Source organism: Salmo trutta, chromosome 32 (genome assembly GCF_901001165.1).
Source record: "Salmo trutta chromosome 32, fSalTru1.1, whole genome shotgun sequence".
NCBI lineage: Eukaryota > Metazoa > Chordata > Actinopteri > Salmoniformes > Salmonidae > Salmo > Salmo trutta.
This window is the reverse complement of record NC_042988.1, coordinates 12,797,611-12,824,052: the sequence shown is the minus strand read 5'-3', so window position 1 is coordinate 12,824,052 and position 26,442 is coordinate 12,797,611. Positions and strand designations below refer to the sequence as shown.

Sequence of the window (26,442 nt, the reverse complement as noted above, 5' to 3'; positions counted from 1 at the left end):
TCCTCCGGAATACGACCCTGCCTAGCCGCACTGCTTCTTGACACACTGCTCGCTTAACCCGGAAGACAGCCGCACCAATGTGTCGGAGGAAACACCGTACAGCTGGCAACCGAGGTCAGCGTGCATACGCCCGGCCCACCACAAGGAGTCGCTAGAGCGTGATGAGACAAGGACAACCCAGCCAGCCAAACCCGGACGATGCTGGTCCAATTGTGCGCCGCCTCACGGGTCTCCCGGTTGCGGCCGGCTGCGACGCAGCCTGGGATCGAACCCGGGTCTGTAGTGACGCCTCAAGCACAGCGATGCATTGCCCTAGACCGCTGCGCCACTCAGGAGGCCCTATTTACAGTATATTGTAATTGTTTAAATTATTGTGATATCATATGACTGTGAAATCATTTCGTCCAGCCCAACATATTATTTTCAAAGGAATTAATTAAAAGCTACCCAATCTTTGTAAGGCATGCTCACCTCCTGCTGGGTTGGCACTGGGGGATATGAAAGAAGACGTTTTAACTGTAATGTTTGGTCAACGCTACAGGAGGTCCAATCTGCTGCAGGTCACCTCCTGCTGGGTTGGCACCGGGGGATATGAAAGAAGACGTTTTAACTGTAACGTTTGGTCAACTCTACAGGAGGTCCAATCTGCTGCAGGTCACCTCCTGCTGGGTTGGCACCGGGGGATATGAAAGAAGACGTTTTAACTGTAACGTTTGGTCAACTCTACAGGAGGTCCAGTCTGCTGCAGGTCGCGTCATGCTGGACAGCAGAATTCGTTCATATGTTAGCAAATATCAATACCACTTACATGCCACTCAGAGCAAGCCGTAGCTACCATGCTAACCACTTTTGGCCCTGACGTTGAAATAATTTACCTGTCCATTGGAGATAGAGACCAGTACAGCCTACTAAAGGTTAATTCCCAACCGATCACTTGATTCCACATCAGTGGTTCCTAAACTTTTGTTTGCAACAAAAATTGCCACAAGCCTAAAAATCTTTCTTGATACCCACCAATCCAACAAATCCTCACCTAGCCTTTAAGTGCCACAGTGCCGAAGATACAGAATTTCTCATCCTCCACTCTTTAAACTTCTGGCTACACTGTCCTGTCAAGACAGGTACAGATCATAGATTTGTAAATGAAGAGAAAGATTTAACAGAATGGGTGTACAGATGAGTGTACAGATGTAGAATCTTAATTTAAGACAGTTTGCAACAACACGAAAATAATCCTGCAGCAACAGGAAATGTGAATTATTATGTGGATTATAATCAATGGAGATTTTCTCCTGTAATAGGGTGATCAAATTGAAATCTTACATCTTTAGCTAGCTATACTATCTACAGTATGTTGTATGCATTTGTATGACCAGTGTTCCTGTTGTTCAGTGGATAAGATGAGGCAGTGATATCCCCCCAGATAACCTGGAGGAGAGACTCTAATCTAGTGGCTCCGGTAATGCACTAGAGGTCAGGGGTCGTCTGCTCTGCCCTTATTGCCATAAATCAGCCTGGCATTAGTTCACTGAAAGGTCAAGCCTTATAAGCTCACACATGACTCGACCAATGGCTGGCTGCTACACTGAAGATTATTATGTGCTCCAGTGGTGATGTCATCTAAACTCTTACGCCCTCCACTGATGATTTCTCTTTCTAAACCTATTGGGTCATTTTGTTCTGGTGTTTGGTTTATATTTTGCCTTGTCTTTCCTGGTTTTGGTTATGTTGAGGATTGTATTGGTTGGTTAGGGTTTGAATTGGCTGTATTTTTCAGCAGATGGTTTTGTTTGAACACTGGCTGGTTATGGAGTATAATTCTACAGTGCGTTCTGCAGAACTCAACTGTATCCTTTCAGCTTTCTGAGGCATTTCTTCTTGGTTAAAGATCCTGGCAGAGAGTAAAGGGGTCAAGCCCTCTGTTTCAATGTAGTTTGAGAATCTCCCTGTTAAATGTAGTGTAACTTAAAGCAGGATGAGGCCTAGCCGGTAGTCGATCACCACTTCCACGTTCAAACCTACTACTGGTTACGTTACAGCAGGAGATCGTCATTAAATATAACACCCTGACTGAATGATGTGGGTGGCGGAGAACTGAGAAGAAGGGAAGGAGTGAGACAGAAATAGGGAAATAAGAACATCTCATCAGATGCCACACACACACACACACACACACACACACACACACACACACACACACACACACACACACACACACACACACACACACACACACACACACATCAGGTTGCCATTATTCCCGACCCGCTTAATTCCAGAATGTAAAAAATAAAAAATAAATGTAGGTCAAGGATGCGCTCCCTCTGGGGAATGGGCCAAATGTCTTTAGCAGATTAAGACAAGATGATGATGATAATGACGTTGATTATGATCCAGAACAGACCGGGCCTTTTGTCAAAATGAATGTTGCTGCTTTAGTGGTGTTGTGTTTTATAATCTGTTGTTTGACAGGATCAGGCTGCAAAGCTGATTGAGCAGGTCTAAAGCCATGTCTGTTGGTCAGTCGGGCTGTCTGGTGTCAAACATCAGGCCTTCCTGTCCCTCTCCATCTCTTTCCATCTCAGTAGGATCTGTGATTCAGACAGTCTTAATCACACGTATCTCTCTCTCTCGCTCTCTCTCTTGGTTCTCCTTTAAATTTAAAATAAATAAATAACCTAATGGATAAGAAAGTATTGTCTCATTTCTGGGCCCAGTCTTCCCCTCTGTCCTAGGCTCTCTGTTCTTCTTGTCATCCCTCTCCATCTATCTCTGTCTAGTGCAGAGCTAGTGTAGTGTGGACCGTCAGAGTGTGGACCGTCAGAGTGTGGACCTGTGGTTCTATTGATCCAATTACTTTGTCATTGCCCCCGGCGGATCTTCTCCTCTCTAGCGTGGCTCGCTGCTGCTCACTCTGCACGACGGCTCTCTCTCTCTCTCGCGCTCTCTCTCTCTCTCAGCTTGCACTGGAGGAACCTCATATAACATCTCCAAATTGTAGTTGAAGGAGAAAATTAAATATTGACTGTAGTCTTATTAAAATGAATAGAGTATGGTTTTACCCCACACTGGTGGCTGCATCTGTGCACAGCCTGGGACATATCAATGATTAAACACAGAAAAGTATCTGATAACCCAGGCCGGTGGAGACAAGAACTGTGTGTGTGTGTGTGTGTGTGTGTGTGTGTGTGTGTGTGTGTGTGTGTGTGTGTGTGTGTGTGTGTGTGTGTGTGTGTGTGTGTGTGTGCGCGCGCATGGGGTCAGAGTGCAACGTTTGATAAACAAACAGAACCCTTGTTCATATCACACTTACTATATAAGTGCAACCTTGCACTTTTAAAAACACCAGTGTTTTTTCTTCCCAGTTCCCACCTTTCTCAAAGTTACACCAGTGAAGTAAGTCTGTGGTACTGTTGTACTGTACAGTGTAGTCCCCTTCTGTTGCACAGGGTTCCACGCTTTCTCTGGGAAGCATTCAACCTTATGAACTGATCTCATGAGCCATTAAATATATGCAGAAAGCGAGGGGAAGAGGGAGGGAGAGAGAGGGTTAGAGAGAGTGATGGGGGGACAGAGAGTGCGAAAGAGAACAGAGGGAGTAAATACTCAGTGTAACATACAGTATTACCACGATTCATTGTCCTCATGAGGTACTTTCTCCAGCCTCACATTCTTCCCCAATCAGCCATTGCGTCACCAGACCCCTGTGCCTCGCACAACATGGATTGAGTGGATGTGCTCTGTACATGAATAGGATATAGGATAGCAATTGGATATGTTATCCCCATCATGGCCTTTATTCCCATGGTAGTTTTAGTTACGTTATTGTGGCTGTCTGCGTTGAATTATAAAACGTTGCCATTGTGTTATTGTGCCGCATACATTATGAAAAATATGTGGACATGCAAACTAAAATACCCATGAATGCACTCTCTCATAAACGCAAATGACGAGATAAGAGAGGTGACGTATCCACTAAGATAATGAATGAATGAATGGATGGAGAATAGCCTTGCAAATGCATTATTGGCTAATACAGAAATTGAAAGCGTGGTTTGTTAAAGATTAGTGTACTGTATGTGTTACACTTTACCTGTGTATGCAGGATGGGTTTGATATGGTACTGGTTTTGTTCACATTGTCCTGGCCTCAATGGAGCCTGTCTCTGAGGACTTCTCCTCTCTTCTCATGCCTGTTCAGTGCAGTGGCAAAGTCAATAGGAGCCTTTTATCCAGTCAATATAGACTGGTGACAGGACAGGGCTGCTGCACAAACTGCAATAACTACTCTCTGGGTGAGTTTTACAGAGCCTAATGGGACAATGCGGTCCAGGCTGGGGAGGAGGAGGAGGAGAAGAAGGGGGAGGAGGAAGAAGAGGAGGAAGAAAGTAGAGGGATTTATATTCAGAACAGTTATTTCAGGATGTCATATGATGCTGTGGATTTGAAACATCACCTCCCTGTATTAGCATGGACTGTGTGGACATGGTGGACAATACAAAGGGAAACACCAGCACAGTAATGGTGATCTGAGGTGTAATTTAGGAAAGCCTCTCTCCGGGGGGAGTAGCTGCCATGCCTCATTGCCCTTTCAGCTTATCTAGATTATCCCAGGGAGACTGAGGGACTACCATAATCATTCCAGCATCGTAATAGGAGGAAATGGACTATATGTACAGTGCCAGGAAATGTCTCAGAGAAAATCAGGTCAAGTCCTTTGTTTTGCCTGGGAGGGCATGGAGGTGTCTGATGATCCAAAAGGACCTCCACCACCACAGCTCAGCTGCAACGCCAGCTCCATCCCCAGCACCACTGCCATACCTAGCCTCAATCCAATACCCAGCACCAGCACCACTGCCATACCTAGCCTCAATCCATACCCAGCACCAGCACCACTGGCATTCCCATTCTCAGTCCAAGCCCCTACACCACTGCCGTAACCAGCCTCAGTCCCATCCCCAGCACCACTGCTATATCCAGCCTCAGACCCAGCACCACTGTCATACCGAGCCTCAGTCCCAGCCTCAGCACCATTGCCAGTCCCAGCATAACTGCCATACCCAGACTCAGTCCCAGCCGCAGTCCTAGCCTCAGCCTCTGCACCATTGCCAGCCCCAGCATCAGTCCCAGCACCACTGCCAGCCCCCACCTTAGTCCCATACCCAGCACCACTGCCAGCCCCAGCACCACTGCCCGCCCCAGCCTCACACCCAGCACCACTGCCCGCCCCAGCCTCACACCCAGCACCACTGCCCGCCCCAGCCTCACACCCAGCACCACTGCCCGCCCCAGTTTCAGTCTCAGTCCCAGGACCACTGCCAGCCCCAGCCTCAGTCCCAGCCCCCAGCACCACTGCCCACCCCAGCCTCTAACCCAGCACCACTGCCCGCCCCAGCCTCAGTCCCAGTCCCCAGCACCACTGTTCACCCCAGCCTCACACCCAGCACCACTGCCCGCCCCAGCCTCACACCCAGCACCACTGCCCGCCCCAGCCTCACACCCAGCACCACTGCCAGTCCCAGCACCACTGCCAGCCCCAGCCTCAGTCCCAGTCCCCAGCACCACTGTTCACCCCAGCCTCACACCCAGCACCACTGCCCGCCCCAGCCTCAGTCCCAGTCCCCAGCACCACTGCCAGCCCCAGCCTCAGTCCCGGCCCCATCCATGATCCCACACCTTTGCTTCTCTCGTCCCACTTGGCTTTGGCTGGATGTTCACTCTGCTTTGCTCTGCTCTCCAGTGGGTTGCTCCTCTGCCACAAGCCTAGCAACAGTGTGACATTTGGAGTCCCTCAGGTCTCAGCTAAAAGGTTTCCCAGTGAAAGCACAATGTGTGTTGTCCATTACACTATTAGCAGGTCATATGAGGCGGAAAGCCCACAGCCTTGGGGGGAACCCCGCGCTAACTCACAGTGGCAACGTCATTCAACTGAAATGCAATCAAAGCACAAATTCAAAGTGGCACCTTTGATTCAGGGATATCTTGTTATGAATGTCAGAGCATCACATGCAGCCGCAGGAGGCACGTCCTTGTAGTATTTGTGGGGCTCTTATGAAATGTGTCACAACCCAGTGAGTCTGCAAGGTCAAAGCAACTGCTGAAGCTCGGAAACGCCATGGCAACAGTGTTTTCTGTTATTTCCATTATGCTTCGATAGACATAGCTATATCTAGAATTATTTTAGCACTAGCATAGTCTCCACTTCACATCAGCTAATGCAAGAAGGACAGCTGGATGTTAGAGTCCCAAGCAGCAGCAAGCACCACTTGGCACGATACAGTAGCACACATCCATTCCATTATGACTGTCCCAGCTGTGTACCACTGTGTACTACTGCAGCCTCCTGTTGTTCCATACTGTAGCTAGGTTCTGAGTCATGGTCTCCTCTATCCTAGGGGTCTCAGCTCCCAGGTCCACTCTGCGCCGAGACCAGGACTGCGTCTCAAATCAATTCAAATGTTATTAGTCACATGTGCCAAGTACAACAGGTATGAACTTTAATCTACTTTAATTTGCACCCTTTTCCCTTTGTAGTGCACTACTTTTGACCAGATTACTGCAGTAGGGTGCCATTTGGGAAGGAGGGTGTGAGTCACTGTTGGTTTTACAGTGTAATCAAACCCCAGAATAGGTTAAGGTTAAGCAGACCACTGGGATTTGAGGGGAGGGTAGGTGAGGTGGGGTAGAGGGTGACCTTTATGAAGTGCACATGAGGGAGAAAGAGAGGGGTGGGGTGCTGGAGAAGTAGTGAGAAGGGGGGACATGGCTCTGGTGACCACATTAGACACCGCCTGTGAGAAACTGCAGTTATATGAACTCTGACACATCACAAGCTGAAAAGGTCAAAAGGACAGGGTTCTCAAAAGCTGCCTGCCTTGGTGTTTACAGGGGTGTTGATGTGGCGCAAGAGAGAAAGAGGGGGAGAAATGTACCAAGGGAAAAGACATGAGAGTTAGAAGAGCATGGTGGAAGGTACAGTACAGCAAATAGGAGATGAGTGTAGAGGGATAGAGTGGCATTAGATGCATGTAAGAAGTGGGCTTTCAAATAGAAATCAATGATGAGGACAAACCTGCATTTTCCCCAGCAAAAACTGTTTTCTTTGTACAGTTCTTTTCTTTTTTGATCTTACAAACCCTTTAGCTGGACTAAGACTGAACTTGCATAGGACAAGTACAAAAGAAGATCCATCCATGTAAACAAAATTCAGACAGACTGTCACAAAACAAAACACTTAGCACATTTTTTCTAAGAGTGTACTATCTAGAACCTTATTATTTGGCTGTCCCCATAGGAGAACCCTTTGAAGAACCCTTTTTGGTTGCAGGTAGAACCCTTTTGGTTCTAGATAGAACCCTTTCTAAAGGAGGGTTCTACATGGAACCCAAAAGGGTTTTTACCTGGAACCAAAAAGGGTTCTCCTATGGGGACTGCCAAAAAAACCTTTTTTCTAGGAGTGTACAATAAAGCCAATAAGAGCAGTTTACTGTAGGCTACAACCATCTGTTTGGTTATTACTGCACATGCTACATTGATACTAATGCAGTCTGACCAGGTTGAGTAAGTTCGAACAGTAATTTATCCTTCATTCAACCTTCAAACTCACCTTTACCTCTTGCCTTAGGTGTTTACTCAGGCGTGTGTTTGCATGTGTGTGTGTGTGTGTGTGTGTGTGTGTGTGTGTGTGTCTGTCAGCGTACGTGCGTAGTATGTAGAAGTAAAAGTGAAGGAGAGCAGAGAGAGGATCTTGCATAGATTAAACTTTTGAAATATGTACAGTACCAGTCAAAAGTTTGGACACAACTTAAAGTAATGATGGACTGTCATTTCTCTTTGCTTATTTGAGCTGTTCTTGCCATAATATGGACTTTGTCTTTTACCAAATAGGGCTATCTTCTGTATACCACCCCTACCTTGTCACAACACAACTGATTGGCTCAAACGCATTAAGAAGGAAAAAAAATCCACAAATTAACTTTTAACAAGGCACACCTGTTAATTGAAATGCATTCCAGGTTACTACCTCATGAAGCTGGCTGAGAGAATGCCAAGAGTGTACAAAGCTGTCATCAAGGCAAAGGGTGGCTACTTTGAAGAATCTCAAATATAAAAAAACCCTGGAATGAGTAGGTGTGTCCAAACTTTTGACTGGTACTGTATATCACCAACTTGTTTTTCATTCCCTGTACAGAAATAGAAAAACAAACACACAACCAAAATACATTTAATGTATGTTCTTTTGGTGTTCAGTTTCTCTGTTTGCAAGGTCACTCTCCTCTTCTCTTTTATTGCCATTACCTCCTGCCCATTGTAGCATCTTGTTTTACTTTCCACTTTTGGACTGCTGTGTATGTGTGCACAAGTAGCACACTTCTTAGGAGTTCTTGCCGATGCCAGTTAGGTGGAGTGTAGATGTTACAGTAGCCTCTGCCGAGTCCCCAACAACCGGAGGTTCCAGTTTTCAGGGGAAATGGAAAGAGAGCCTGTGACGTGACTTCCTCTTTTGGACGTTAATAAGGCGACACTCCGTCTTAACTCCTCCTCCACATTTACTGGATTGGTTGAACAGTGGAGAAGAGAACCTCCCCCGACAGATTTTTTTTCTTCTTGTCAAGAGCAATATTTATGGGATCTAGTTTCAGGCATTTATTTCATGCCTGCTGTGTTAGGTTAATGTTACAGGGAACTTGCACAAAAGCCTGCAGGTCTGATGTGATCTGATTGGCTACACTGGAGCATATCCAGGTAGTGGAGTCACAGGATCAGTAACTAGCCTTGCTGTAATGGAAAAAGCCTAATATGGTCAGATGGGTTGGTCCTGAGGGGGGAAGGTTACTCAACACTATAGCACTACAGTTAGGGTGACCACAAAATACCCAAATGCAGGACAACAGGATGTTGTCAGACGGTAGGATGGTGGCGCCTCTGCCGTCAGACTGTAGGATGGTGGCGCCTCTGCCGTCAGACGGTAGGATGGTGGCGCCTCTGCCGTCAGACGGTAGGATGGTGGCGCATCTGCCGTCAGACGGTAGGATGGTGGCGCCTCTGCCGTCAGACGGTAGGATGGTGGCGCCTCTGCCGTCAGACGGTAGGATGGTGGCGCCTCTGCCGTCAGACGGTAGGATGGTGGCGCCTCTGCCGTCAGACGGTAGGATAGTAGCGCCTCTGCCATCAGACGGTAGGATAGTAGCGCCTCTACCGTCAGACGGTAGGATGGTGGCGCCTCTACCGTCAGACGGTAGGAAGGTAACGCCTCCGCCGTCAGACAGTAGGATAGTAGCGCCTCTACCGTCAGACAGTAGGATAGTAGCGCCTCTACCGTCAGACAGTAGGATAGTAGCGCCTCTACCGTCAGACAGTAGGATAGTAGCGCCTCTACCGTCAGACGGTAGGATAGTGGCGCCTCTACCGTCAGACGGTAGGAAGGTAACGCCTCCGCCGTCAGACGGTAGGATAGTAGCGCCTCTACCGTCAGACGGTAGGAAGGTAACGCCTCCACCATCAGACGGTAGGATAGTAACGCCTCTACCGTCAGACAGTAGGATAGTAGCGCCTCTACCGTCAGACAGTAGAATAGTAGCGCCTCTACCGTCAGACAGTAGGATAGTAGCGCCTCTACCGTCAGACGGTAGGATAGTAGCGCCTCTACCGTCAGACGGTAGGATAGTAGCGCCTCTACCGTCAGACGGTAGGATGGTGGCGCCTCTGCCGTCAGACGGTAGGATGGTGGCGCCTCTGCCGTCAGACGGTAGGAAGGTAACGCCTCTGCCGTCAGACAGTAGGAAGGTAACGCCTCTACCGTCAGACGGTAGGATAGTAGCGCCTCTACCGTCAGACGGTAGGATAGTAATGCCTCTACCGTCAGACGGTAGGATGGTGGCGCCTCTACCGTCAGACGGTAGGATAGTGGCGCCTCTACCGTCAGACGGTAGGAAGGTAACGCCTCCGCCGTCAGACGGTAGGATAGTAGCGCCTCTACCGTCAGACGGTAGGAAGGTAACGCCTCCGCCGTCAGACGGTAGGATAGTAGCGCCTCTACCGTCAGACGGTAGGATGGTAACGCCTCTACCGTCAGACGGTAGGAAGGTAACGCCTCTACCGTCAGACAGTAGAAAGGTAACGCCTCTACCGTCAGACAGTAGGAAGGTAACGCCTCTACCGTCAGACAGTAGGAAGGTAACGCCTCTACCGTCAGACGGTAGGATAGTAGCGCCTCTACCGTCAGACGGTAGGATAGTAGCGCCTCTACCGTCAGACGTTGGGATAGTGGCGCCTCTACCGTCAGACGGTAGGATAGTGGCGCCTCTACCGTCAGACGGTAGAATGGTGGCGCCTCTGCCGTCAGACGGTAGGATGGTGGCGCCTCTGCCGTCAGACGGTAGGATGGTGGCGCCTCTGCCGTCAGACGGTAGGATGGTGGCGCCTCTGCCGTCAGACGGTAGGATGGTGGCGCCTCTGCCGTCAGACGGTAGGAAGGTAACGCCTCTGCCGTCAGACGGTAGGATAGTAGCGCCTCTACCTTCAGACGGTAGTATGGTGGCGCCTCTGCCATCAGACGGTAGGATGGTGGCGCCTCTGCCGTCAGACGGTAGGATGGTGGCGCCTCTGCCGTCAGACGGTAGGATGGTGGCGCCTCTGCCGTCAGACGGTAGGATGGTGGCGCCTCTGCCGTCAGACGGTAGGATGGTGGCGCCTCTGCCGTCAGACGGTAGATTGGTGGCGCCTCTGCCGTCAGACGGTAGGATGGTGGCGCCTCTGCCGTCAGACGGTAGGATGGTGGCGCCTCTGCCGTCAGACGGTAGGAAGGTAACGCCTCTACCGTCAGACAGTAGGATAGTAGCGCCTCTACCGTCAGACAGTAGGATAGTAGCGCCTCTACCGTCAGACAGTAGGATAGTAGCGCCTCTACCGTCAGACGGTAGGATAGTGGCGCCTCTACCGTCAGACGGTAGGAAGGTAACGCCTCCGCCGTCAGACGGTAGGATAGTAGCGCCTCTACCGTCAGACGGTAGGAAGGTAACGCCTCCACCATCAGACGGTAGGATAGTAACGCCTCTACCGTCAGACGGTAGGATAGTAGCGCCTCTACCGTCAGACAGTAGAATAGTAGCGCCTCTACCGTCAGACAGTAGGATAGTAGCGCCTCTACCGTCAGACGGTAGGATAGTAGCGCCTCTACCGTCAGACGGTAGGATAGTAGCGCCTCTACCGTCAGACGGTAGGATGGTGGCGCCTCTGCCGTCAGACGGTAGGATGGTGGCGCCTCTGCCGTCAGACGGTAGGAAGGTAACGCCTCTGCCGTCAGACAGTAGGAAGGTAACGCCTCTACCGTCAGACGGTAGGATAGTAGCGCCTCTACCGTCAGACGGTAGGATAGTAATGCCTCTACCGTCAGACGGTAGGATGGTGGCGCCTCTACCGTCAGACGGTAGGATAGTGGCGCCTCTACCGTCAGACAGTAGGAAGGTAACGCCTCCGCCGTCAGACGGTAGGATAGTAGCGCCTCTACCGTCAGACGGTAGGAAGGTAACGCCTCCGCCGTCAGACGGTAGGATAGTAGCGCCTCTACCGTCAGACGGTAGGATGGTAACGCCTCTACCGTCAGACGGTAGGAAGGTAACGCCTCTACCGTCAGACAGTAGAAAGGTAACGCCTCTACCGTCAGACAGTAGGAAGGTAACGCCTCTACCGTCAGACAGTAGGAAGGTAACGCCTCTACCGTCAGACGGTAGGATAGTAGCGCCTCTACCGTCAGACGGTAGGATAGTAGCGCCTCTACCGTCAGACGTTGGGATAGTGGCGCCTCTACCGTCAGACGGTGGGATAGTGGCGCCTCTACCGTCAGACGGTAGAATGGTGGCGCCTCTGCCGTCAGACGGTAGGATGGTGGCGCCTCTGCCGTCAGACGGTAGGATGGTGGCGCCTCTGCCGTCAGACGGTAGGATGGTGGCGCCTCTGCCGTCAGACGGTAGGATGGTGGCGCCTCTGCCGTCAGACGGTAGGATGGTAGCGCCTCTGCCGTCAGACGGTAGGATGGTGGCGCCTCTGCCGTCAGACGGTAGGATGGTGGCGCCTCTGCCGTCAGACGGTAGGATGGTGGCGCCTCTGCCGTCAGACGGTAGGATGGTGGCGCCTCTGCCGTCAGACGGTAGGAAGGTAACGCCTCTGCCGTCAGACGGTAGGATAGTAGCGCCTCTACCTTCAGACGGTAGTATGGTGGCGCCTCTGCCGTCAGACGGTAGGATGGTGGCGCCTCTGCCGTCAGACGGTAGGATGGTGGCGCCTCTGCCGTCAGACGGTAGGATGGTGGCGCCTCTGCCGTCAGACGGTAGGATGGTGGCGCCTCTGCCGTCAGACGGTAGGATGGTGGCGCCTCTGCCGTCAGACGGTAGATTGGTGGCGCCTCTGCCGTCAGACGGTAGGATGGTGGCGCCTCTGCCGTCAGACGGTAGGATGGTGGCGCCTCTGCCGTCAGACGGTAGGAAGGTAACGCCTCTGCCGTCAGACGGTAGGATAGTAGCGCATCTACCGTCAGACGGTAGGATGGTGGCGCCTCTGCCGTCAGACGGTAGGATGGTGGCGCCTCTGCCGTCAGACGGTAGGATGGTGGCGCCTCTGCCGTCAGACGGTAGGATGGTGGCGCCTCTGCCGTCAGACGGTAGAATGGTGGCGCCTCTGCCGTCAGACGGTAGGATGGTGGCGCCTCTGCCGTCAGACGGTAGGATGGTGGCGCCTCTGCCGTCAGACGGTAGGATGGTGGCGCATCTGCCGTCAGACGGTAGGATGGTGGCGCTTCTGCCGTCAGACGGTAGGATGGTGGCGCTTCTGCCGTCAGACGGTAGGATGGTGGCGCCTCTGCCGTCATACGGTAGGATGGTGGCGCCTCTGCCGTCAAACGGTAGATATGTGGCGCCTCTGCCGTCAGACGGTAGATATGTGGCCCCTCTGCCGTCAGACGGTAGGATGGTGGCGCCTCTGCTGTCAGACGGTAGGATGGTGGCGCCTCTGCCGTCAGACGGTAGGATGGTGGCGCCTCTGCCGTCAGACGGTAGGATGGTGGCACTTCTGCCGTCAGACAGTAGCGCCTCTACCGTCAGACGGTAGGAAGGTAACGCCTCTACCGTCAGACAGTAGGAAGGTAACGCCTCTACCGTCAGACAGTAGGATAGTAACGCCTCTACCGTCAGACAGTAGGATAGTAACGCCTCTACCGTCAGACAGTAGGAAGGTAACGCCTCTACCGTCAGACAGTAGGATAGTAACGCCTCTACCGTCAGACAGTAGGATAGTAACGCCTCTACCGTCAGACAGTAGAAAGGTAACGCCTCTACCGTCAGACAGTAGATTAGTGATGCCTCTACCGTCAGACAGTAGGATAGTAACGCCTCTACCGTCAGACAGTAGAAAGGTAACGCCTCTACCGTCAGACAGTAGGATAGTGATGCCTCTACCGTCAGACAGTAGGAAGGTAACGCCTCTACCGTCAGACAGTAGGATAGTAGCACCTCTACCGTCAGACAGTAGGAAGGTAACGCCTCTACCGTCAGACAGTAGGATAGTAGTGCCTCTGCCGTCAGACAGTAGGATAGTAGCGCCTCTGCCGTCAGACAGTAGGATAGTAACGCCTCTACCGTCAGACAGTAGGATAGTAGCGCCTCTACCGTCAGACAGTAGGAAGGTAACACCTCTGCCGTCAGACAGTAGGATAGTAGCGCCTCTACCGTCAGACAGTAGGATAGTAACGCCTCTACCGTCAGACAGTAGGATAGGAGCGCCTCTACCGTCAGACAGTAGGATAGTAACGCCTCTACCGTCAGACAGTAGGATAGTAGCGCCTCTACCGCCAGACAGTAGCTCCTCTACCATCAGACGGTAGGAAGGTAACGCCTCTACCGTCAGACGGTAGGATGGTACCGCCTCTACCGTATGACAGTAGGATAGTAGCGCCTCGACCGTCAGACGGTACGATAGTAGCGCCTCTACCGTCAGACGGTAGGATGGTGGCACCTCTGCCGTCAGACGGTAGGATGGTGGCGCCTCTGCCGTCAGACGGTAGGATGGTGGCGCCTCTGCCGTCAGACGGTAGGATGGTGGCGCCTCTGCCGTCAGACGGTAGGATGGTGGCGCCTCTGCCGTCAGACGGTAGGATGGTGGCGCCTCTGCCGTCAGACGGTAGGATGGTGGCGCCTCTGCCGTCAGACGGTAGGATGGTGGCGCCTCTGCCGTCAGACGGTAGGATGGTGGCGCCTCTGCCGTCAGACGGTATTAAGGTAACGCCTCTACCGTCAGACAGTAGGATGGTAACGCCTCTACCGTCAGACAGTAGGAAGGTAACGCCTCTACCGTCAGACAGTAGGATAGTAACGCCTCTACCGTCAGACAGTAGGATAGTAACGCCTCTACCGTCAGACAGTAGGAAGGTAACGCCTCTACCGTCAGACAGTAGGATAGTGACGCCTCTACCGTCAGACAGTAGGAAGGTAACGCCTCTACCGTCAGACAGTAGGATAGTAGCACCTCTGCCGTCAGACAGTAGGATAGTAGCGCCTCTACCGTCAGACGGTAGGAAGGTAACGCCTCCGCCGTCAGACGGTAGGATAGTAGCGCCTCTACCGTCAGACGGTAGGAAGGTAACGCCTCCGCCGTCAGACGGTAGGATAGTAGCGCCTCTACCGTCAGACGGTAGGAAGGTAACGCCTCTACCGTCAGACGGTAGGATAGTAACGCCTCTACCGTCAGACGGTAGGAAGGTAACGCCTCTACCGTCAGACAGTAGAAAGGTAACGCCTCTACCGTCAGACAGTAGGAAGGTAACGCCTCTACCGTCAGACAGTAGGAAGGTAACGCCTCTACCGTCAGACGGTAGGATAGTAGCGCCTCTACCGTCAGACGTTAGGATAGTAGCGCCTCTACCGTCAGACGGTAGGATAGTGGCGCCTCTACCGTCAGACGGTAGAATGGTGGCGCCTCTGCCGTCAGACGGTAGGATGGTGGCGCCTCTGCCGTCAGACGGTAGGATGGTGGCGCCTCTGCCGTCAGACAGTTGCGCCTCTGCCGTCAGACGGTAGGATGGTAACACCTCTACGGTCAGACGGTAGGATAGTAGCGCCTCTACCGTCAGACGGTAGGATGGTGGCGCCTCTGCCGTCAGACGGTAGGATGGTGGCGCCTCTGCCGTCAGACGGTAGAATGGTGGCGCCTCTGCCGTCAGACGGTAGGAAGGTAACACCTCTGCCGTCAGACTGTAGGATAGTAGCGCCTCTACCTTCAGACGGTAGGATGGTGGCGCCTCTGCCGTCAGACGGTAGGAAGGTAACACCTCTGCCGTCAGACGGTAAGATAGTAGCGCCTCTACCGTCAGACGGTAGGATGGTGGCACCTCTGCCGTCAGACGGTAGGATGGTGGAGCCTCTGCCGTCAGACGGTAGGATGGTGGCGCCTCTGCCGTCAGACGGTAGGATGGTGGCGCCTCTGCCGTCAGACGGTAGGATGGTGGCGCCTCTGCCTTCAGACGGTAGGATGGTGGCGCCTCTGCCGTCAGACGGTAGATTGGTGGCGCCTCTGCCGTCAGACGGTAGGATGGTGGCGCCTCTGCCGTCAGACGGTAGGATGGTGGCGCCTCTGCCGTCAGACGGTAGAATGGTGGCGCCTCTGCCGTCAGACGGTATGATGGTGGCGCCTCTGCCGTCAGACGGTATGAAGGTAACACCTCTGCCGTCAGACGGTAAGATAGTAGCGCCTCTACCGTCAGACCGTAGGATGGTGGCACCTCTGCCGTCAGACGGTAGGATGGTGGAGCCTCTGCCGTCAGACGGTAGGATGGTGGCGCCTCTGCCGTCAGACGGTAGGATGGTGGCGCCTCTGCCGTCAGACGGTAGGATGGTGGCGCCTCTGCCGTCAGACGGTAGGATGGTGGCGCCTCTGCCGTCAGACGGTAGGATAGTAGCGCCTCTACCGTCAGACGGTAGAATGGTGGCGCCTCTGCCGTCAGACGGTAGATTGGTGGCGCCTCTGCCGACAGACGGTAGATATGTGGCGCCTCTGCCGTCAGACGGTAGAATGGTGGCGCCTCTGCCGTCAGACGGTAGGATGGTGGCGCCTCTGCCGTCAGACGGTAGGATGGTGGCGCCTCTGCCGTCAGACGGTAGGATGGTGGCGCCTCTGCCTTCAGACGGTAGGATGGTGGCGCCTCTGCCGTCAGACGGTAGATTGGTGGCGCCTCTGCCGTCAGACGGTAGGATGGTGGCGCCTCTGCCGTCAGACGGTAGGATGGTGGCGCCTCTGCCGTCAGACGGTAGAATGGTGGCGCCTCTGCCGTCAGACGGTATGATGGTGGCGCCTCTGCCGTCAGACGGTAGGAAGGTAACACCTCTGCCGTCAGACGGTAAGATAGTAGCGCCTCTACCGTCAGACGGTAGGATGGTGGCACCTCTGCCGTCAGACGGTAGGATGGTGGAGCCTCTGCCGTCAGACGGTAGGATGGTGGCGCCTCTGCCGTCAGACGGTAGGATGGTGGCGCCTCTGCCGTCAGACGGTAGGATGGTGGCGCCTCTGCCTTCAGACGGTAGGATGGTGGCGCCTCTGCCGTCAGACGGTAGATTGGTGGCGCCTCTGCCGTCAGACGGTAGGATGGTGGCGCCTCTGCTGTCAGACGGTAGGATGGTGGCGCCTCTGCCGTCAGACGGTAGAATGGTGGCGCCTCTGCCGTCAGACGGTATGATGGTGGCGCCTCTGCCGTCAGACGGTAGGAAGGTAACACCTCTGCCGTCAGACGGTAAGATAGTAGCGCCTCTACCGTCAGACCGTAGGATGGTGGCACCTCTGCCGTCAGACGGTAGGATGGTGGAGCCTCTGCCGTCAGACGGTAGGATGGTGGCGCCTCTGCCGTCAGACGGTAGGATGGTGGCGCCTCTGCCGTCAGACGGTAGGATGGTGGCGCCTCTGCCGTCAGACGGTAGGATGGTGGCGCCTCTGCCGTCAGACGGTAGGATGGTGGCGCCTCTGCCGTCAGACGGTAGGATTGGTGGCGCCTCTGCCGTCAGACGGTAGGATGGTGGCGCCTCTGCCGTCAGACGGTAGGATAGTAGCGCCTTTACCGTCAGACGGTAGAATGGTGGCGCCTCTGCCGTCAGACGGTAGATTGGTGGCGCCTCTGCCGTCAGACGGTAGATATGTGGCGCCTCTGCCGTCAGACGGTAGGATGGTGGTGCCTCTGCCGTCAGACGGTAGGATGGTGGCGCCTCTGCCGTCAGACGGTAGGATGGTTGCGCCTCTGCCGTCAGACGGTAGGATGGTGGCGCTTCTGCCGTCAGACAGTAGCGCCTCTACCGTCAGACGGTAGGAAGGTAACGCCTCTACCGTCAGACAGTAGGAAGGTAACACCTCTACCGTCAAACAGTAGGATAGTAACGCCTCTACCGTCAGACAGTAGGATAGTAACGCCTCTACCGTCAGACAGTAGGAAGGTAACGCCTCTACCGTCAGACGGTAGGATAGTAACGCCTCTACCGTCAGACGGTAGGATAGTAACGCCTCTACCGTCAGACGGTAGGATAGTAACGCCTCTACCGTCTGACAGTAGAAAGGTAACACCTCTACCGTCAGACAGTAGGATAGTGATGCCTCTACCGTCAGACAGTAGGATAGTAACGCCTCTACCGTCAGACAGTAGAAAGGTAACGCCTCTACCGTCAGACAGTAGGATAGTGACGCCTCTACCGTCAGACAGTAGGAAGGTAACGCCTCTACCGTCAGACAGTAGGATAGTAGCACCTCTACCGTCAGACAGTAGGAAGGTAACGCCTCTACCGTCAGACAGTAGGATAGTAGTGCCTCTGCCGTCAGACAGTAGGATAGTAGCGCCTCTGCCGTCAGACAGTAGGATAGTAACGCCTCTACCGTCAGACAGTAGGATAGTAGCGCCTCTACCGTCAGACAGTAGGAAGGTAACACCTCTGCCGTCAGACAGTAGGATAGTAGCGCCTCTACCGTCAGACAGTAGGATAGTAACGCCTCTACCGTCAGACAGTAGGATAGTAGCGCCTCTACCGTCAGACAGTAGGATAGTAACGCCTCTACCGTCAGACAGTAGGATAGTAGCGCCTCTACCGCCAGACAGTAGCGCCTCTACCGTCAGACGGTAGGAAGGTAACGCCTCTACCGTCAGACGGTAGGATGGTACCGCCTCTACCGTCAGACGGTAGGATGGTACCGCCTCTACCGTATGACAGTAGGATAGTAGCGCCTCTACCGTCAGACGGTACGATAGTAGCGCCTCTGCCGTCAGACGGTAGGATGGTGGCGCCTCTGCCGTCAGACGGTAGGATGGTGGCGCCTCTGCCGTCAGACGGTAGGATGGTGGCGCCTCTGCCGTCAGACGGTAGGATGGTGGCGCCTCTGCCGTCAGACGGTATTAAGGTAACGCCTCTACCGTCAGACGGTAGGATGGTAACGCCTCTACCGTCAGACAGTAGGAAGGTAACGCCTCTACCGTCAGACAGTAGGATGGTAACGCCTCTACCGTCAGACAGTAGGATAGTAACGCCTCTACCGTATGACAGTAGAAAGGTAACGCCTCTACCGTCAGACAGTAGGATAGTGACGCCTCTACCGTCAGACAGTAGGAAGGTAACGCCTCTACCGTCAGACAGTAGGATAGTAGCACCTCTACCGTCAGACAGTAGGAAGGTAACGCCTCTACCGTCAGACAGTAGGATAGTAGCGCCTCTGCCGTCAGACAGTAGGATAGTAGCTCCTCTGCCGTCAGACAGTAGGATAGTAACGCCTCTACCGTCAGACAGTAGGATAGTAGCGCCTCTACCGTCAGACAGTAGAAAGGTAACACCTCTGCCGTCAGACAGTAGCATAGTAGCGCCTCTACCGTCAGACAGTAGGATAGTAACGCCTCTACCATCAGACAGTAGGATAGTAGCGCCTCTACCGTCAGACAGTAGGAAAGTAACTCCTCTACCCTCAGACAGTAGGATAGTAGCGCCTCTACCGTCAGACAGTAGGATAGTAGCGCCTCTACCGCCAGACAGTAGGATAGTAGCGCCTCTACCGTCAAACGGTAGGAAGGTAACGCCTCTACCGTCAGACGGTAGGATGGTAACGCCTCTACCGTCAGACAGTAGGAAGGTAACGCCTCTACCGTCAGACAGTAGGAAGGTAACGCCTCTACCGTCAGACAGTAGGAAGGTAACGCCTCTACCGTCAGACAGTAGGATAGTAACGCCTCTACCGTCAGACAGTAGGAAGGTAACGCCTCTACCGTCAGACAGTAGGATAGTAGCGCCTCTACCGTCAGACAGTAGGCAGGTAACGCCTCTACCGTCAGACAGTAGGATAGTAGCGCCTCTACCGTCAGACAGTAGGATAGTAGCGCCTCTGCCGTCAGACAGTAGGATAGTAGCACCTCTGCCGTCAGACAGTAGGATAGTAATGCCTCTACCGTCAGACAGTAGGATAGTAGCGCCTCTACCGTCAGACAGTAGGAAGGTAACGCCTCTGCCGTCAGACAGTAGGATAGTAGCGCCTCTACCGTCAGACAGTAGGATAGTAACGCCTCTACCGTCAGACAGTAGGATAGTAGCACCTCTACCGTCAGACAGTAGGATAGTAGCGCCTCTACCGTCAGACAGTAGGATAGTGACGCCTCTACCGTCAGACGGTAGGATAGTGGCGCCTCTACCGTCAGACAGTACAATAGTAGCGCCTCTACCGTCAGACAGTAGGATAGTAGCGCCTCTACCGTCAAACGGTAGGAAGGTAACGCCTCTACCGTCAGACGGTAGGATGGTAACGCCTCTACCGTCAGACAGTAGGATAGTAACGCCTCTACCGTCAGACAGTAGGAAGGTAACGCCTCTACCGTCAGACAGTAGGATAGTAGCGCCTCTACCGTCAGACAGTAGGCAGGTAACGCCTCTACCGTCAGACAGTAGGATAGTAGCGCCTCTACCGTCAGACAGTAGGATAGTAGCGCCTCTGCCGTCAGACAGTAGGATAGTAGCGCCTCTGCCGTCAGACAGTAGGATAGTAACGCCTCTACCGTCAGACAGTAGGATAGTAGCGCCTCTACCGTCAGACAGTAGGAAGGTAACACCTCTGCCGTCAGACAGTAGGATAGTAGCGCCTCTACCGTCAGACAGTAGGATAGTAACGCCTCTACCGTCAGACAGTAGGATAGTAGCGCCTCTACCGTCAGACAGTAGGATAGTAGCGCCTCTACCGTCAGACAGTAGGATAGTGACGCCTCTACCGTCAGACGGTAGCATAGTGGCGCCTCTACCGTCAGACAGTACAATAGTAGCGCCTCTACCGTCAGACAGTAGGATAGTGACGCCTCTACCGTCAGACGGTAGCATAGTGGCGCCTCTACCGTCAGACAGTACAATAGTAGCGCCTCTACCGTCAGACAGTAGGATAGTAGCGCCTCTACCGTCAAACGGTAGGAAGGTAACGCCTCTACCGTCAGACAGTAGGAAGGTAACGCCTCTACCGTCAGACAGTAGGAAGGTAACGCCTCTACCGTCAGACAGTAGGAAGGTAACGCCTCTACCGTCAGACAGTAGGAAGGTAACGCCTCTACCGTCAGACAGTAGGATAGTAACGCCTCTACCGTCAGACAGTAGGAAGGTAACGCCTCTACCGTCAGACAGTAGGATAGTAGCGCCTCTACCGTCAGACAGTAGGAAGGTAACGCCTCTACCGTCAGACAGTAGGATAGTAGCGCCTCTACCGTCAGACAGTAGGATAGTAGCGCCTCTGCCGTCAGACAGTAGGATAGTAGCGCCTCTGCCGTCAGACAGTAGGATAGTAACGCCTCTACCGTCAGACAGTAGGATAGTAGCGCCTCTACCGTCAGACAGTAGGAAGGTAACACCTCTGCCGTCAGACAGTAGGATAGTAGCGCCTCTACCGTCAGACAGTAGGATAGTAGCGCCTCTACCGTCAGACAGTAGGATAGTAGCGCCTCTACCGTCAGACAGTAGGATTGTAACGCCTCTGCCATCAGACAGTAGGATAATAACGCCTCTGCCATCAGACAGTAGGATAGTAGCGCCTCTGCCATCAGACAGTAGGATAGTAACGCCTCTACCGTCAGACAGTAGGATAGTAGCGCCTCTGCCATCAGACAGTAGGATAGTAACGCCTCTACCATCAGACAGTAGGATAGTAACGCCTCTACCATCAGACAGTAGGATAGTAACACCTCTACCGTCAGACAGTAGGATAGTAGCACCTCTGCCATCAGACAGTAGGATAGTAGCACCTCTGCCATCAGACAGTAGGATAGTAGCACCTCTACCAGCTTATTATTCTGTTAATAAATCAACAGGGCTTTTCTTCTTCTTCCTAATCAGGTTGACTTCTCACAGACAGAGGAGGCTGAGGTGTAAGTGAATTATTCAATAAACACAGCCTTGATGAAAGGGGCCTGTTAGAGAAATGAAATGCCACAGTTTGATGAGGTGCAGGCTCAGGCTGCAGGCTTCTCCCCCCATCTTCAAGTCAGTCTGCCACACGGAGACCAGACAAGGTAGTCTCGAAAACCCAGCTACCCTTTGCAGTGGTTTTAGTGTAGACAGTTAATGCAAACTAGTCAATTGTGAAATGCACACATTAAAAATAAACTCTGATCATCTTGCTAACTACTATTTTGTATTTTATGAAAGCGGATAAGGTAGTGACGTAGGCAGTTACCTGGTTGCTCAATATCAAACTGAAGTTCAGTTACATACAGACGTGTTAAGCTAGAACATTTGAAAAATGTGGGAGTCAACCCGGATGTCTAAAGAGACTACAGACAGGGAGTTAATCATCTCACTGCTGTTAATGGGTCGTTGTGATGTGAACTGGAAGTGGGTGCTGAAGTGTTGTAGTCCACACCACCTATTGACAAATCCACTAATAGCCTTCGTCAACCTCTCAAATCAATGAAAACCAACTGTGGTTGTCTGTCTCCCAGTCCCAACGACACAGACACTACCAGCAAAGCAGTCATGTCATGGTTTGAGTGATTGATGTGAATGTGTGATCATTGTGACTGGTTTAAGCCTATTAGCTAGCTAGTTTCCCTGCAGGAAATGGTTCACTCCATTATCTCTTGACTTTTGCCCCTTTCTTTACCCCCCGGCTGGTTCTCAGGCCCTTTCTCTCTTCTCTAAATTGGACTGTGATGATAACACTGTATGCTGGTCATGATTGCCCAGTGTGGTCTCCTGAGTGGCACAGCGGTCTAAGGCTCTGCATCGCAGTGCTAGAGGCGTCACTTCAGATCCGGGTTCAATTCCGGGCTTTGTCTCAGCCAGCCGCGTCCGGGAGACCCATGAGGCGGCGCACAATTGGCCCAGCGTCGTCCGGGTTAGAGGAGGGTTTGGCTGGCTGGGTTGTCCTTGTCCAGTCGCGCTCTAGAAACTCCTGTGGCGGGCCGGGCGCATGCACGCTGCCCTGACACGGTCGCTAGTTGGACGGTGTTTTCTCCGACACACACTGCCTTCCGGGTTAAGTGAGCAGTGTGTCAAGAAGCAGTGCGGCATGGCGGGTCAGGTTTCGGAGGACGCACGGCTCTCGATCTTCGCCTCTCCAGAGTCTGTACGGGAGTTGCAACAATGGGACAAGACTAACTACCAATTGGATACCATGAAATTGTGGAGAAAAAGGGGGTAATTTAAAAAATATATATTATAATAATATTTTTTTAAATTACCAAAAATGATTGTCCTGTGTCAGCAGATTGGTAGGCTACGCTATTAGGGCGACAGGTAGCCTAGCGTTTAGAGCGTATATCCGAGCCGACAAGGTGGAAAATGTGTCGATGTGCCCTTGAGCGACGCACTTAACCCTAGTTTGCTCCAGGGGCACCATCCTACTATGGCTGACCCTGTAAAACACCACATTTCACTACACCTATTCGGTGTGTGTGACAATAAAAACAGTTGTATCAATGGCTAGCTGGAGCTCGGCTAGACGTCATCATAGGGTAAATGTTATACAGTAGGGACCTCCACTAGTCTGGCTTGACTCTGGCATGACTACCGTAAATTCCGGACTATAAGCCGCAACTTATTTCCCACGCTTTGAACCTCGCGGCTTAAACAATAACGCGGCTAATATATGGATTTTTCCACCTTTCAATTTTTCTTCTCCAAAAAAACACATTCTGTGACGTGCTCAGTTTTTTGGCGGAATGAAGCTTTCATTAGACCAATGAAATTGCCGAACGGGTTACGGTCAAACAACTTTTTTGTTTCTGTTTAGATTAAATCGAGCGCGCTCAAACTTCCCATCATTCTGATTACGGTAGTCATTTTGTCACCCTCATCATGGCAAAGACACGGAGAAATGCATATGATGCAGCTTTCAAGTTGAAGGCGATTGATCTGGCTGTTGGAAAAGGAATTAGAGCTGCTGCACGGGAGCTTGGTCTTAATGAGTCGATGATAAGACGTTGGAAACAGCAGCGTGAGGAATTGACTCAGTGCAAAAACACAACTAAAGCTTACTGCTATTTCTTTATTTTTTGTTACAAGCTGTGTTTCGTTAAAGCCTATTTATTTTTGTTACAAGCCGTGTTTCGTTAATAAAGCCTATTTATTTTTGTTACAAGCCGTGTTTTGTTAAAGCCTGTGTAAAGTTCATTTGTTTCAATGTACGGGTAGGCACCTGCGGCTTATAGACATGTGCGGCTTATTTATGTTCAAAATAATATTTTTTTTAAAATTCAGTGGGTGCGGCTTATATTCAGGTGCGCTTAATAGTCCGGAAATTACGGTATTCTACATGAGGACATTGACTATTAGGACATGTTGCCTCTCTGAAAAGATAAAAAAACTAAGTATCTGCTGCAACTACATCTAGTGAGAGCTGGCTTCTTTTTCTTCTATTGAGTGCTGGCCTTTAACTTAATTTGCTATGGGGCTCCTAGGACCCTTTTTTGTAGGGTCAACTCTACCTCCACTGATGCCGATAGTGGCCGCCTAAGCTGTTTGAATAGACAGATCCTAACCTTGTGGGCATGTCTACTGCAAGTCTCCTCTTCCAAGCCTTGGGAGAGAGAGTTAATGAGATTTTAGCAGTAGCAATTTCCTCTACTTACCTCACGCCCTCCTGGGGCAGGACTGGGACAGGGGCAGGACTGGTACTGGGACAGGGGCGGGACTGCGGCAGGGCTGGGACTGGGCTGGGACTGGGTCTGGGACAGGGGCAGGACTGGGACAGGTCTGGGGCTAGGCTGGGGCAGGGCTGGGACTGTGGCTGGGATGGTCGCCCCTGAAATTCCTCTCCCAGGAGGCTCACTGAGGCCCCATCAGCAACCCTCTAAAGGATCCGTAAACATGGTCCCCCCTCACACTTGTCTTCCTAGGCCTTTTGTTGAGGGGCCTCATTACACCGTCTCCAGCTGTCAATCTCAGCCTCTTAATCTCCTCTTTCTCTCCCCTTCATCCCTCCTCTAAAGCTGCTTTACTGCAGCCAGCCGTCTGAGACAGCAGCACCGGGCCGCCTGGCCTGTCTGATCCACTCCACCATGACCCTACTGACAGAGACAATGGTTTGTATGTTCACTTGGAGAAGGCTGTTGTGTCATCAGAAAATACCTCTAATCTTGGAGGTGGCCTGTCTGCGCCGCTAAGCAAGATCTCTTGAAGTTATAAGGCTGCTCCACAGGGATAAGGCTGGCTTGTGTTATGTGAGGTTATGACTTACTGGTTAGTCTGTCAGGGAGCCTGGCTAGTGGTGGTTCCTCTGGTACAGAACCCGATACTGAAGTAGCACAGGCTGTCTGTGAGGGGGGAATCAGGCCTCTGTTGGACCTTGGCTCCTAGACAGGTGGCAGGGATTGGCCCTGGACCAGTCTCACTGAAGGCCAATTCATGGTAACAAAGTAGCTACACAGAGCTGGGAGGGAGCCTTGGTTTTCTGTGATTGAATTTTTCACTGATGTGATTAGGATTTTATACACATACTGATCTGGACAATAAAGTAGAGCATTTGGATTTCTCTCTGTGTTGTAACTGCTGTCACGTAACAAGCCCTGTTGGACAAGTGGAGAAGCTGCCTTCTTACACGTTCACCTACTGCAGAGAGAGAGCAGAACTGCTGGTTGTCAGTGGATTGCTGAAGTCTCTGATGAGGGTGTGGGCAGTGACCAGGCACTGATGTGGTCAGGTCTCCTCCATGGGGCCCGAGGTCTAGGCTCTGCTGCTAGAGGGAAAGGAATTCAATGCTATGGAGGCAGGGGCTCCAGTCTCCAGTAACTGGGGCTGAGGCTGAACAATGTTAGTTCTGCCCCATGAGCCCAGGCCAAGGCTTTTAGGCCAAATTAGAGCTGGATAATGAGACCCAAATATTATTGGTCTAAATTGATCTGCTACACTCTCTGTTTGCTTTGTTTGTGTTGTGAGCCTCGTCTTTGCCAATAGACCACGTACACACACACACACGTACACATGCACACACACGTGCAAATGCCACAGCAGTAGGAGCTTAACAGCCGTGCCTTAGTCATAGGCCCATGTCCTTAACTGACAGATTAGTGAACTGAAGTGTTTGTGACAGGCGCTAGTGATGGGTCTTTCAGTGGGTCATTTCATCTGCCATCTTGTTTTGATCCATATGTAGGTTAAGCTTCTTGGTGATGGCTGATTCTTTTAGGAAATTGATTGTCCCCGCTCCCTGCCAACAAGCCCATACCTCATAGCCCCGTGCCACATGCTGCCATCCTACAGTAGGATTTGTAGGTCAGAAGGACAGGACCGTGCTTGTTGTGTTTACAGTCATTCTATGTCAGTGGGACCTGAGCCTCTACTGGTGGTTGTGTTGTAAGGGATAGGAACGATATGGTGCTAGGGGTGTTAACATCTGAGGAATGGTGTGGACAGCCTGATATCAGTTAGTGTAAACAAGGGATTGTTAGTCCTTCTTCCCTCCTGCCTGGCTCATTCTTTCTCCCCACCCACTGTGGATGGAGGAGGCTGCAGGGAACTGGTCCAACCCAACCTGGCTGTGGCCTGGCATCTCTCATGCCAGCTGGCATTCCTCCTGCTGACCCCAGCCTTATGTCATCCCTCCATGATTATATAATGACTTTCTGACAAACACACACACACACACACAGAGAGAGAGACAAACATGCACACAAACACACACACATACACACACAGAGACAAACTTGCGCACACACACACACACACACAGAGAGAGAGACAAACTTGCGTGCGTGCACACACACACACACACACACACACACACACACACACACACACACACACACACGCCCAGTAAACATAGAAGTAGACCCACAGCCTTAGCCGGTTGTGGTTTCTGCTGACACAGATAAGCATGACTCACAGTAATCACCACCTTCACTTGTCATTAATATGTCTAAACTTCCTTTCACATTTCAACTATTTATTTGCCATTTTATCCCTCTGTACTTTAA

General features: G+C 52.1%; 1 protein-coding gene across 3 annotated transcripts in view; it reads left to right on the top strand.

The window, feature by feature from the left end:
• LOC115171115 (signal transducer and activator of transcription 5B) overlaps window positions 1-26,442 on the top strand; it is a 101,731-nt gene that overhangs the window by 15,354 nt on the left and 59,935 nt on the right. Inside the window, exon 2 of one of the 3 annotated variants that reach the window (XM_029727632.1) lies at window positions 6,395-6,487. The exons of the other annotated variants lie outside the window; for them this stretch is intronic. The gene's annotated coding sequence lies outside the window, so the exon portion shown is untranslated. The remainder of the gene's footprint in view (window positions 1-6,394; window positions 6,488-26,442) is intronic. 3 annotated transcript variants of the gene reach the window in all.